A 13819-nucleotide genomic window follows, 5' to 3' on the forward strand; every position below is an offset into this window, starting at 1 on the left:
TTGCAGGAGACACGGCTTCAATCCCTGGGTTGAAAGATACCTGGGAGAAGAAAATGGCAGCCTACTCCAATAGTCTTGCCTGGAGAATCCAATGGACAGAGGAGCCTGTCCTGTCTGGAGGAGGGCTAGAGTTGCACGAGTCAGACACAACTGACAGAACAACAACAAAATCATGCTAATAGCACATTGTATAGCAAACATGCTAACAGCGGTTACTGGCAGAACAGTCTAACCAGGACACTTTTTAGCAAGATTTTATATGACCTTTCTAGGGTTGACTGTGGAGAGCAAACCTGAAATTCATGGGTCTGTGGAGCGTGAGTCCATGGAAAATTCCAGAGTATAAAATGGGGTACATAATAGGGTATTTCCAGATTGAAATAATTTTGCTTTGTTTATTACAGACCATATTCATCACTTAGACACATTGTATGTTAAATCTGACCAAGAGTATATCTTGTGTGGAACAGAGGATGTGCTGTAGATGCTTTGTTGATTTAAGAAAGGTACTGATGGTTGGTGTTATTTAACTAAATGCTATTAAAGTAATTCTGAAGTGATTATAAAAATAACATTAGTTTTAGAAGCCAGTCCAATTCCAAAGTGAGGGCTGTGTATGGTTACAAATGCTATGGATAAGTAGCACTCAAGTGACATTATGAAGTAATTTATTTCAAGGTATAAAAATAAAATCTAGATTCATCTGGTAACAATGAACATGTTTTCAATAGAGCTCATTATCACATCTGCCTCGCTTTCCTTCACATTCAGTGTTTCTTCTGAGAAAATCTGAATGTTTATAGAGCTCTCAGAGAAATAGGCCATCTATACCACAAGATTTTTGTCTTTTATAAAATTACCTATGACAGAGGATGAGATGGCTGGATGGAATCACTGACTCGATGGACGTGAGTCTTAGTGAACTCCGGGAGTTGGTGATGGACAGGAAGGCCTGGCTTGCTGCGATTCATGGCGTCGCAAAGAGTCGGACACGACTGAGTGACTGATCTGATCTGATCTGATTTCCTTCCTACATGTATTACATTTAGGTAAATGTACAGTCAATAAGAGCATCTTTTCAAATGCTGTTATTTATTATTATATTATTATAACATTTATTTTCTATAACCCCCCAAATATGTGTTTTTTTACTTGTAGTCTAAAAGTCTTGTTTTAATCAGTTCCTCTTAATGTTGATACTGGACATGAACTGCATTTGTTTTCTCATTTCCATGTTTGCTTTGTTCATTGTTGTCTGCAGCTGATCACCAAGGGTTTTCACCAGCTTAAATGGGGCTGTATAAAATCTGTGGTACATTTGTGTCGGTCCTGACTCCAGCATTGCATTCTCAGTTCAGGTCTTCCATATGTGACACTTGGTTAGCTTAGGAATTCTTTGGAGAACTGTTCAGTGTTCTTACCTGAAGAAACTTGGTGGTCAGTCTCACTGAGTCCACGTGTTTGGCTCTTAGAGTCACAGTAGCATTCTTTTTGTCTAAGAGTTGAGTATTGTCTGAGACAAAAGTCAGAGATATTTTTCAAGAAAGGTGTGAAATCTAGGTATTTGTATAATTTTGAACTCCAATAATAGTCACCTTATCCACTCACATATTTAGTTTTTTCAAGCAATACAATTTATTCAGCTTCTATTAAGTATTAAAATGTATTTATATAACGAAGAAGAGTGACATCATTTTTGCCATCATGAAAGTAAGGTGTTGTAAGCAGAGGTAGCCATTAATCAGATAATTGCAACATTAAAAATGCAAAACTACAACTGCGCTAATTGATGTGAAGAGACAATATCTTAATTGAGAAGTGTATAATGTAGGTAATAGTAGATTTGACCTAATATAGGAGTTAAATAAAACTTATTAAAGATACTATGATTGAGTTAAGATTTGTACCAGGGAGAGAGAACGAGTTATTCAGATGCCGAAGTTGAAGGCAGTGGAACTGTGCTGCGGGTTGAGCAGATGTCATGAGAAGATGATGGAAGGGAAGATGGACACACCAGTACTGACAAGAATGTAAAGGGCATTATTTGTCGCGGCATAAATTGATTTAGGGATATGAATCATATGACAGTGCTGTGTTGTATGATTGGACAATACAAGAAAGAAATTTTGGTGTTTTCTGCTAATTTATTTGTAGCAGAGATGAATTCAACATGTAAATTTTGAGGGTATAACGTGAGACACCTTGAGACATTTAAGTGGGGGTATGAAGAAGGCAGATAACTGTGTGGATCAGGAGCTCATGGAAGAGGCTGTATTTCTAGATGATGGCTAGGGCCTTATTTGATTTGCTTTTCTGACACCTAAAATGCTGTCTGTTTTTAAGAAGCACTCAGTATGTAATTCATGAGTTAAGGGATGAATAGTTCATATTTTTTCATCTAGGTGATAATTCTAGCGAGGAGTACTAATGGGTTTGCCAGGAGAGAGACTGTAGCCTGCAGTGAGGATGCAGGCTTGGGCTGAGCCTTGAAGGGTTTGGTTACAGAGTAACTGAGAGATGAGAGTAAACTCTGCATAGACAGAGAAGGAGTGGCTGGAGAGTGCAGTGCTCAGTGGATGTGATCACTCTAAAACTTCACACGGAATGCAAGCTGTATGTTGTCCATCTTCATAAAAGATGGCAAACACAGAAACAAGACTGGTTGGGTTGAGTAGGAATATGGAAATGAAGAAATTTTAATGGAGAGGAAGCAAGGCTGTGATGGGGAGAAGGTGGAAAGACAGTTGGTGGAGAGACAAGTGAGGTCAAGAGAGAATTGGTTCTAAAAAAAAAAAACTGGAGACACTTGAGCTGATTCAAAATCTCATGCTGCTGCTCTTGCTGCTAAGTCGCTGCAGTTGTGTCTGACTCTGTGCGACCCCATAGACGGCAGCCCACCAGGCTCCCCGTCCCTGGGATTCTCCAGGCAAGAACACTGGAGTGGGTTGTCATTGCCTTCTCCAATGCATGAAAGTGAAAAGTGAAAGTGAAGTCGCTCAGTCGTGTCCGACTCCTAGCGACCCCATGGACTGCAGCCTACCAGGCTCCTCCGCCTATGGGATTTTCCAGGCAAGATGGAATGGGTTGCCATTACCTTCTCCACAAAATCTCATGAGAAGAATAGAAATGATAGAAGTTGAAAATGCAAGGAAAAATGGACTCTTGATAGTGTCATGTTCGAGATAAAGTAGGATAGAAATCTACTTACCTAGAGTTGTGTTCTTTCATGAAAATTGTGAGAATTTAGCAGGGTGAAGACAGCATTTATGATCTGTGTTTGCAATTTTGCTTTTAATTTTTATTTTGTGTTGGACTACAGTTGATTTATAATACTGTGTTAGTTTCAGGTGTACAGCAAGGTGACTCAGTTATACATATACATGTATCTTTTCCTTTTCAGATTCTTTTCCCCCTTAGGTTACTCAGAATACTGAGTATCGTTCTCTGTGCTATGCAGTAAGTCCTTGTTGATTATCTATTTTATATATAATAGTGTGTGTATGCTAATTCCAAACTCCTAATTTATCTCTCCCTGGCTACCTTTCCCCTTTGCTAAGCATAAGTTCGTTTTCTGAGACTGTGTGTCTGTTTTGTAAATGATTTAATTTGTAGCATCTTACCATTTTTTTAAGATTCCACATATAAATCATATCACAAATTTGTCTCTGTCTGACTTACTTAACTTAGTATGATAATCTCCAGGTTCATCCATGATGCTGCAAATGGAATTATCTCGTTCTTCTTTATGGCTGAGTAATATTCCATCGTATATGTGTGTGTGTGTATATATATATATATATATCACGTATTCTTTATTCATTCATCTGTTGACAGACATTTAGTTTGCTTCCCTCTCTTAACTATTTTAAATAGTGCTGCAGTGAATGCTGGGGTGGGTGTATCTTCAGATTATTGTTTTCTTCAGATATATACCCACAAGTGGGATTGCTGTACCTTATAGTAGCTATAATTTTAGTGTTTAAAGGTACCGCCGTACTGTTTTAGTGGGGTACCAATTTACATTCCCACCAGCAGGGTAGGAGGTTTCTTCTTCTCCACACCCTCCAGTACTTATTGTTTGTAGACTTTTTGATGATGGCTATGTGTTAGGTGAGACTTCATTGCAATTTTGATTTGTATATCTCTAATAATTAACATGCAAAGAGTCGATTCATTGGAAAAGACTTTGATGCTGGGAAGGATTGGGGGCAGGAGGAAAAGGGGACAGCAGAGGATGAGATGGCTGGATGGCATCACGGACTTGATGGACATGAGTTTGAGTGAACTCCGGGAGTTGGTGATGGACAGGGAGGCCTGGCATGTTGCAATTCATGGGGTCACAAAGAGTCGGACATGACTGAGTGACTGAACTGAACTCAATAATTAACAATGTTGTGTATAATTTGCAATTTTACTTTTATAAACTTCCTTAAGTGTATGTGGAATTGAGAGAGAGAAGGTGTGCACAGATCATTAGCACTTATGCTGATGCATTGAGTTCATTGTTAAAATCCACACTGCAGTAAGATTCCAATACTTGCAACTTTTCCTGTGATGTTTTCTTCCATGTCTGCTTTGTTGCCTAAAATGCCTTGAGAAGCATTATCTCTTCCTCAGCAACACCAATACTAAGACTTTAAAATTTCTCCATTTTCAACTCAGAAAAATCTGGTTAAGTTTGCCAAATTCAGAAGCACTGTGTAAATAGTCATAGGCTGATTCAGTTCTCAGATTCTCCCTGGAGGCTTCTCAGAACTTTTCTGTAATTATTCTTGGCTATCATTTCAGTTCAGTTCAGTTCAGTCACTCAGTCATGTCCGACTCTTTGCGACCCCATGAAGTGCAGCACGCCAGGCCTCCCTGTCCATCACCAACTCCCGGAGATCACTCAAACTCACGTCCATCGAGTCAGTGATGCCATCCAGCCATCTCATCCTCTGTCGTTCCCTTCTCCTCCTGCCCCCAATCCCTCCCAGCATCAGAGTCTTTTCCAATGCGTCAATCTTCACATGAGGTGGCCAAAGTACTGGAATTTCAGCTTTAGCCTCATTCCTTCCAAAGAACACCCAGGACAGATCTCCTTTAGAATGGACTGGTTGGATCTCCTTGCAGTCCAAGGGACTCTCAAGAGTCTTCTCCAACACCACAGTTCAAAAGCATCCATTCTTCGGCGCTCAGTTTTCTTCACAGTCCAACTCTCCCATCCATACATGACCACAGGAAAAACCATAGCCTTGACTGGACGGACCTTTGTTGGCAAAGTAATGTCTCTCCTTTTGAATATGCTATCTAGGTTGGCTATCAAGGGGCCTATAAAAATCAGTAATATTGTTCCTTATTTCAGATACTGTCTGGATGCACTGACATTCTTTGTGGTGTTGAAAATATGCTCTTCACTCATTGCAGAGTAAGCTTCGCTACCTTAAGAATTAGCTTTAATGGTTTTCTAGAGAGTTTGTAGAGAATCAAAATTTAACTTGCATTTGCATATGGCTAATAGAAAAAACAAGATGTGGGATTTCCGTGAGACCCAACTCCACTCATCATGCATCAGCTTGCTGTCAGCAATTATTAGCGCATACATTCTACTGTACTTACAGTGAGATGGATATACAGATTTTTCAGTATGAAAAAAAATGTCACTGATTACAGTGTTGGTTGCAAGCTGACAATTGTGTTTAGTTGTCAGGGTAAGAAGATAACTTTTTCTCCTTTGGGATGCAATATAATGTTATAAATGAGTTTTGACTCTGATACCACTCTGAAAAATGTCAGTTAAATAAGAACTAACAATAAAAATCAAGGCCAAACCCAAAAGATAACTCTTTTTATTGCAACAGTGTTTTTCAAATAAAAATTAAACTGGTTGATTTAATTCAAACATTTTTTGATTGACCATTTTTTAAACTTTTTAAAAGTAATTTTAGACTTGAAAATATTAATAATAATATAGAGTTCACATATATGTTCATCTGGCTTTTTAATGTTAAACATTTTACCTAGATATAGAACAATGATCAAAAATTGATGAATTATCATTGATACAGTCTATTCAGATTATGCCAGATTTCCCTTACTGTTCTTTTTCTGTTCTAGGGTCCGTTTCAGGATCCCACATTGTATTAGTCATTGCATCTTTTTTTTTTTTTTTGTCATTCTTCAGGAGAGTCAGTGTTCTTTATGGCTTGACATTTTGAAAAATACTGGCCAGTTATTCCGTAGAAGTCCCTTAATTCGATTTGTCTGCTGTTTACTAATGATTTCACTGAGATTATACATTTTTGACAAGATGTGCCTTTCTTTATACATCACTTCAGGGAACACAATATGAACATGTTTTATTACTGCTGATAAAATTCTTCCCTTGGTTAAAGTGATGTGATGGGGTTCTTCTACTGTAAAGTTATTATTTTTTAATTTATTTTATTTTTAAAAACTTATTTATTTTAATTGGAGGCTAATTACTTTACAATATTGTAGTGGTTTTTGCCATACGTTGACAGGAATCAGCCATGGGTGTACATGTGTTCCCATGCTGAACCCCCTCCCACCTCCCTCCCCATCCCATCCCTCAGGGTCGTCCCAGTGCACCAACCCTGAGTGCCCCAACTCATGCATCGAACCTGGACTAATATCAGGGAGAGAGATCTTGATGTTTTGTGAATATATTGTTTATATTCTAACTTTTACTCATATTGTTGGCATCCTCTAGTGGCTCTTACCCTCAACAGTTATTACAATGTCAATGGCATTCTATCTTTTCCTAAATCTTGAAAAATTTGCTCTTGGAAATTATGATTCATTTCAGTATGGTTGCATGACTATTTTATTCTGTGTGTTACAATCCAATATTTTTATTGTTTAATATGTTGCTCAAAATGACACCAGTTTAGGCCACTGGAGCTCTTTTTCACTGTTTCCTTGATTCTCTTTCAACATGCTTTCTTTGTTTCCTTTTTGGAGCATATTTGGAGTTAATTTTTGTAGAAGGTATCAGGTCTCTGCATAGGCTCAAATTTTTGTAATATAAATATCCATTTTTCCAACATTGTTTGTTGAAAAGATGTCCTTCATTGAATTGTGTTTGCACTTTCTTTCAAAGATCAGTTGCCTTTATTTTTGGACTGACTTTTTCATTTCATCGATTTATGTGTCTGTTCTTTCGCCAGCACCGCACTGTCTTGACTGATGTAGCTTTATCCTAAGTCTTGAAATCCAGTTGTGTCAGTCCTCCAGCTTTGTTCTTCTTCTTTAGCATTGTGTCTGTAATTCCAGAGTTCTGCTTTGCATGTAAACCTTAGTGTCAGTTTGTCAATATCTACAAAATAGCTTTCTAGCATTTTGATTGAGATGACATTGAATCTACAGATTAATTTAGAAAAAAAAAATGACATTTTAACAACATTGTATATCCCAACCCATGAGCATGGAGCATCTCTCCAGTTATTTATATCTACTTTGATTTCTATTTGTTTGGCATCATTTACTTTCAGAAATTACATTCCCTAATAAATCAAACTTTAAATGGAATTTCATATGGTTTCCTAAAATAGATGAAGTAATCATGAAATAAACACCCCAATCTTGTGACTGTTGAAGGCTTTGAAGTCTTCAAATAGTATTTAAATATTCTAATGCATTAGCCAGCTCTTGTAGAAAGCAGAGCCCAAGGCAGAGATTTAAATGCTAACACTTTATTTGGGAAACAAAATCCAGGGCAAACCCAGGGCAGTTACATTAGAGGTTGACAAAAAAAAAAGACAGAAAATAAACCAACAAAAACAAAGAAATATGCAGATGAATGCTATCTACCTCCAGGCTAGGCGTTGTTCCAAAGTAAGCCTCAAAGAGTCACAGCAAACCTTGACTCAGGACTTTTGCTCAAAGGGTCCCAACTCTGAGTGGCTCAGAAAAGAGGGAAAAGTCATTTTATCTGCCTAAGGTTTCCCCATTTCTTGTTTCCCATTAGCCAGGTTCCCACCATAGGAAGCAAGCTCCTCTCTACATCAAGCTTTCGGCGCTGTCTCTCAGCAGCTACCTAGCTACATGAATTCTACTCCCCAAATTGAAATCTTTTCTCAGGCCTCCTACGTGGAGGAGCTGCACTGCCCTATTAGAGCCTGACCAACAGAAAGAGGAAGATAGTTAGGAGAGCCTGAGCCAGCACACAGGGGGCAGAATCCAGTAAATCACTTTAGACCCAAGTGAACGCAAAGCATAATTCAGGGATGAAAGGTACCTTTGTTGAAGTCCTGGAAAATAGCCTTTCCTGTCCACCAGTGTCTTCATTCACCAACCAGAGTTGTCAGGTTTCATTTACCTTGTTTTCCATTGCCCTTTAGACCCACGGGCACTCTCTGTCCTGCTCTCCCTCTAATGTCCTGCATCTGTGGCCACAGAAAGTGCTGCCTTGCATTGTTTTCCTTTTCAAATAAATGTATATATATATATATATATATTTTTTTTTTTTTTTTACTTTTTTCTCCTAGATATAAAACTTTTAAAAATGAGTTCTAGTTAAAAAAAAAATAAGAGGGGATTTGATTGTTTTTAAAAGGTTAATAGTTAAAAACATGATTTGTAATTATCACTGCAGGTTTGTTTCATAAGTAGGTAAATTATTTTGGAAGAAATATAAAAGGATTCCCCCCTCTCCAGTCTCCTAAGGTATTTTGGCACTACTTCCTATTAATTATGTACATAAAACTGTGTCAAGGGGTGGGGAGAAGTAAAGTTATGAATTTAAAAAAGAAGGTAAGTGTCAGTGAAATGAGACCTGGGGGTAGGAAGGAACCATGGATAATGTTGCAGTAATATGTAAATTAACTGATGGGGCAGCTTTTTTTTTTTTTTTTTTTTTAATGTTCTGGATCTTTCATTTTGTTAAACCTGGAAACATATGAATCACTTTGCGTGAAGTAAAGTCTAAGAACAAAGAACTCTGAGAAATATTGACCAAGAAGATGGCAGATTAATATCTCAAAATAAGCATCTTGTCTGGGCCTGGATGCCAGGTTCTTTTATGGATCAGAGATGGGGGCAAGTGAGGAAACAAAGTAAAAAGACCATTTAATTCTTGTAAATATCTCCTAGAATGGCAAGCCTCAGGCAGGGGGAATGTATTAGTTTCTTTTTCTTAGAGTTTTTCACAGGTAGGCAGCGTCAGATTGTCTCCCTGTGATCTAAATTTAAAAAAGCCAAGAGGAACTAAACAGCATCTTGATGAAGGTGAAAGAGGAGAGTGAAAATGGTGGCTTAAAACTCTACATTCAGAAAACTAAGATCATGGTATCCAGTCCCATCACTTCATGGCAAATAGATTCAGAAAAAATGGAAACAGTGACAGACTATATTTTCTTGGGCTCCAAAATCACTGTGGATGGTGACTGCACCCATGAAAATAAAAGACACTTTCTCCTTAGTAGAAAAGCTATAACAAACCTAGACAGTGTATTAAAAAGTAGAGATATCACTTTGCAAACAAAGGTCCATATAGTCAAATGAATCTATATGGTTTTTTCAGTAGTCATGTACCTAATGTGAGAATTGGACCATAAAGAAGGCCGATGGCTGAAGAATTGATGCTTTCGAACTGTGGTGCTGCAGAAGACTCTTGAGAGTCCCTTGGCCTGCAAGGAAATCAAACCAGTCAATCTTAAAGGAAATCAACCCTGAATGTTCATTGGAAGGACTGATACTGAAGCTCTAATAGTTTGGCCACCTGATGCGAAGAGCTGACTCATTTATGAAAATGACCCTGATGCTGGGAAAGACTGAAGGTTAAAGGAGAAAGGAGTGGAAGAGGATGAGATGATTAAATGGCATCATCAACTCAATGGACCTGAGTGTGAGCAAACTCTGGGAAATGGTGAAGAACAGGGAAGCCTGGTGGGCTGCAGTTCATGGGGTCACAAAGAGTGAGGCATGATTTAGTTACTGAACAAATACAACAAGGAGTTAAAGAATGGCACTTTAAGGGTCAGCCAGAAGGGGAAGGGTTCTCTGAGGCAAGCCATTATCTATATGATTATAAAACAACAACAACAACAAAAAAAAACGGCAAAAACTAAGGTTAAAATCTCACAGCATGGAGTCAATATTAACTCTTCCCAGTTATATGAATTTAGTAGAGAAAAAATATAATTTGATTTTCTAAATGAAGAAACTCATATTTAAAGACACTGAGAAAATAAGGTCAGGAAGCAACAGTTAGAACTGGACATGGAACAACAGACTGGTTCCAAATAGGAAAAGGAGTACCTCAAGACTGTATATTATCACCCTGCTTATTTAACTTCTATGCAGAGTACATCATGAGAAATGCTGGGCTGGAAGAAGCACAAGCTGGAATCAAGATTGCCGGGAGAAATATCAATAACCTCAGATATGCAGATGACACCACTCTTTTGGCAGAAAGTGAAGAGGAACTAAAAAGCCTCTTGATGAAGGTGAAAGAGGAGAGTGAAAAAGCTGGCTTAAAGCTCAACATTCAGAAAACAAAGATCATTGCATCTGGTCCCATTACTTCATGGGAAATAGATGGGGAAACAGTGGAAACAGTGTCAGACTTTATTTTTGGGGGGCTCCAAAATCACTGCAGATGGTGATTGCAGCCATGAAATTAAAAGACGCTTACTCCTTGGAAAGAAAGTTATGACCAACCTAGATAACATATTAAAAAGCAGAGACATTCCTTTGCCAACAAAGGTCAGTCTAGTCAAGGCTATGGTTTTTCCTGTGGTCATGTATGGATGTAAGAGTTGGACTGTGAAGAAAGCTGAGCGCCAAAGAATTGATGCTTTTGAACTGTGGTGTTGAGAGTCCCTTGGACTGCAAGGAGATCCAACCAGTCCATTCTAAAGGAGATCAGTCCTGGGTGTTCTTTGGAAGGAATGAGGCTAAAGCTGAAACTCCAGTACTTTGGCCACCTCATGCAAAGTGTTGACTCATTGGAAAAGACTCTGATTCTGGGAGGGATTGGGGGCAGGAGGAAGAGGGGACGACAGAGGATAAGATGGCTGGACGGCATCACTGACTTGATAGGCATGAGTCTGAGTGAACTCCGGGAGTTGGTGATGGACAGGGAGGCCTGGCGCGCTGCAATTCATGGGGTCACAAAGAGTTGGACACTACTGAGCTACTGAACTGAACAGTAGTAATCATAAGATACCTGTTCCAAAACTTTATGTAATATTCCATTTTTGGTTCTGTATAACAGTAGCATTATTGCCTCTAAATTATTGCCTTTATGTTTATTCCATTATTTCTTAAATTTACTATAATTTCATTTTATAATGTTTTATTGCAATATAATACATAAAACAAAATATACCATTTTAATTATTTTAAGGATACAATTCTTTGGTACTAATTTAGTTTAGAATTTTGTACAATTATCACCACTGCCTATTTCCAAAATTTTTCATCACTCCAAATAGAAAGTATACTCATTAAGTTATAACTCCCCATTTTGCCTTGCCCAAAGTCCCCAGTAACCTTTAAATTGCTTTCTAAATATATGCATTTGCCTAGGTTATTTATATGATATAATAGTTACCCTCTTGTATATATGGCTTATTTTGTTTAGTATAATGTTTCAAGGTGTATCACTATTTTAGCCATAATTGGAATTTCATTCCTTTTATAGCTGAATAGTATTCCATACACACTACATTTTGCTTGTCCATTCATTTGATTATGGATATTTAGGTTGCCTTGTCTCTACCTTTCAGCTGTTGTGGATAATGTTGAAGTAAAATGGGTGTGCACATGTCTGTTGGAGTCCTTGTTTTCACTTCTTTTGGATATATTCATAAAAGGTCCTGTGGCAGTTCTGTGTTTAACTTTGAAAAACAACCTGTTTTCTACAGTGGCTGCATCATCTTTTTCATTCTCACCAGCCATGAATTATACTTCCAATTTCTTCACATTCTTGTCAAAGCTGTTTTTTTTTTTTAATTATAGTTATCTTTTTAGATGTGATGTAGTATCTCATCATGGTTTTGACTTGCATTTCCCTGATGGCTGATGATGTTGAGCATCTTTTCATGTGTGTATTGGCCTTTTGTATATCGTCTTTTGAAAAATGTCTATTCACACCCATTGCCCATTTAAATAATCTGGTTGCCTGTTGATGTTCCTGAAGCAGATGTTTATATACTCTGGATATTAAACCATTATTAGATAGATGATTGTCATTTACTCTCCTTATCTGTGGGTTGCCCCTCCACACTTAAAATAGTGTCTTTTCAGATGTTTTAGATTTTTAATGGCATCCAATTTACCCATTTTAAAAAAGTTTTTGCTGGTGCTTTTGTATAATATCAAGAATCTATTGCTAAACTTGAAGGTGTGAAGATTTACCCCTATATTTTTTGTAAGAGTTTTTTAATGTATATGGTGTGGAGTAGAAGTCCAATTTCATTCTTTTGCATGTGGAAATCCAGTTACCCAGAATCATTTATTGAATAGACAGATTCCTCCTCAATGAATGGCCTGGGAACTCTTAGCAAGAATCAGATGGCCATTGACATGTGGGGTTTGGGGTGCACTCAGTTCCTCCATTGTGCCACATGTCTGTCCAGGTCAGTACCACATTGCTTTGATTATTGTAAGTTTGTGTGAGGTTCTGAAATCAGGAAGTGTGACTCTAGTTATAATTTGTTACAGGTTGACTCCAACAGCATATAAAAAGTCTGCTTCTATACAACCCTTTCTTTCCCACTATGTTGTTGCAAATAGCATCCTTTACATTGTAAAGATGTTTTACAATGATTTATAACAATTTATAATGTTTTATAATGATTTTATAATGCTGATAACAGTTTGTAAGATTTTATAATGATATTATCTATTTGTCTTTTAAATTTTCAAGAAATAAAAATTGGAGTTACAAAGCAAACATATAATAACACCAGTTTTACCTTTATCAAAGATCTTTATTTCTTCATGTGAGAAATAAAGAGAAGATATCTCATATCTTTGAGATGAGCTTACCTGGTGGCTCAGATGGTAAAGCGTCTGCCTGCAATGTGGGAGACCCGGGTTCGATCCCTGTGTTGGGAAGATCTCCCGGAGAAGGAAATGGCAGCCCACTCCAGTATTCTTGCCTGGAGAATCCCACCAATGGCAGAACCTGGTAGGCTACAGTCCATGGGGTTGCAAAGAGTCGGAAATGACTGAGCAATTATCTTTGAGATAACAGCTTTCAATTAAAACCTGAAGGACTCACTATATTATTTTTTGTAGGTTTGGTTTAGTGGTAATGGACTCTTTAGGTTTTTGTTTGTTTGAGAATGTTTTATTTTCTCCCTTAAATTTGAAAGATGATGACCATTTTCCTGTTAATATTCTAAATATATTGTCCCAGTGCTCTCTGATCTCCAAGATCTCTGATGAGAAAATGACTGCTAATTATATTGAGACTCCCTTCTGCATGATGGGTCTCCATCTCGTTGATTTCAAGACACCATTTGGCCTCAGACAGTGGGATTGTCACGTGTCCCACAGTAAATCTTGTGTTTATCCCAGTCTGTGCTTCGGGAGGCTCTTGGATGTACAGATTCACGTTCATCAAACTTGGGAAGATTTTGGCTATTGTTTGTTAAATACTTTTTCTGAGATTTTCATTATCTCTTCGCCATTTGGATCTCTCTGATGCCAATGTTGGTCAACTTGATGGTGCCCCACAGGTTCTGCTGTTCCATTTCCTTCATTTTTCTTTTTTCTACCATTCACATCGTATAATTTATATTGTTCTGTTTTCAAGGTCGTTGTCTGTGATTTTTGCCTAATCACATCTGCTGAGTCACTCTAGTGA

This window comes from Bubalus kerabau, chromosome 2, assembly GCF_029407905.1.
Source record: "Bubalus kerabau isolate K-KA32 ecotype Philippines breed swamp buffalo chromosome 2, PCC_UOA_SB_1v2, whole genome shotgun sequence".
NCBI lineage: Eukaryota > Metazoa > Chordata > Mammalia > Artiodactyla > Bovidae > Bubalus > Bubalus kerabau.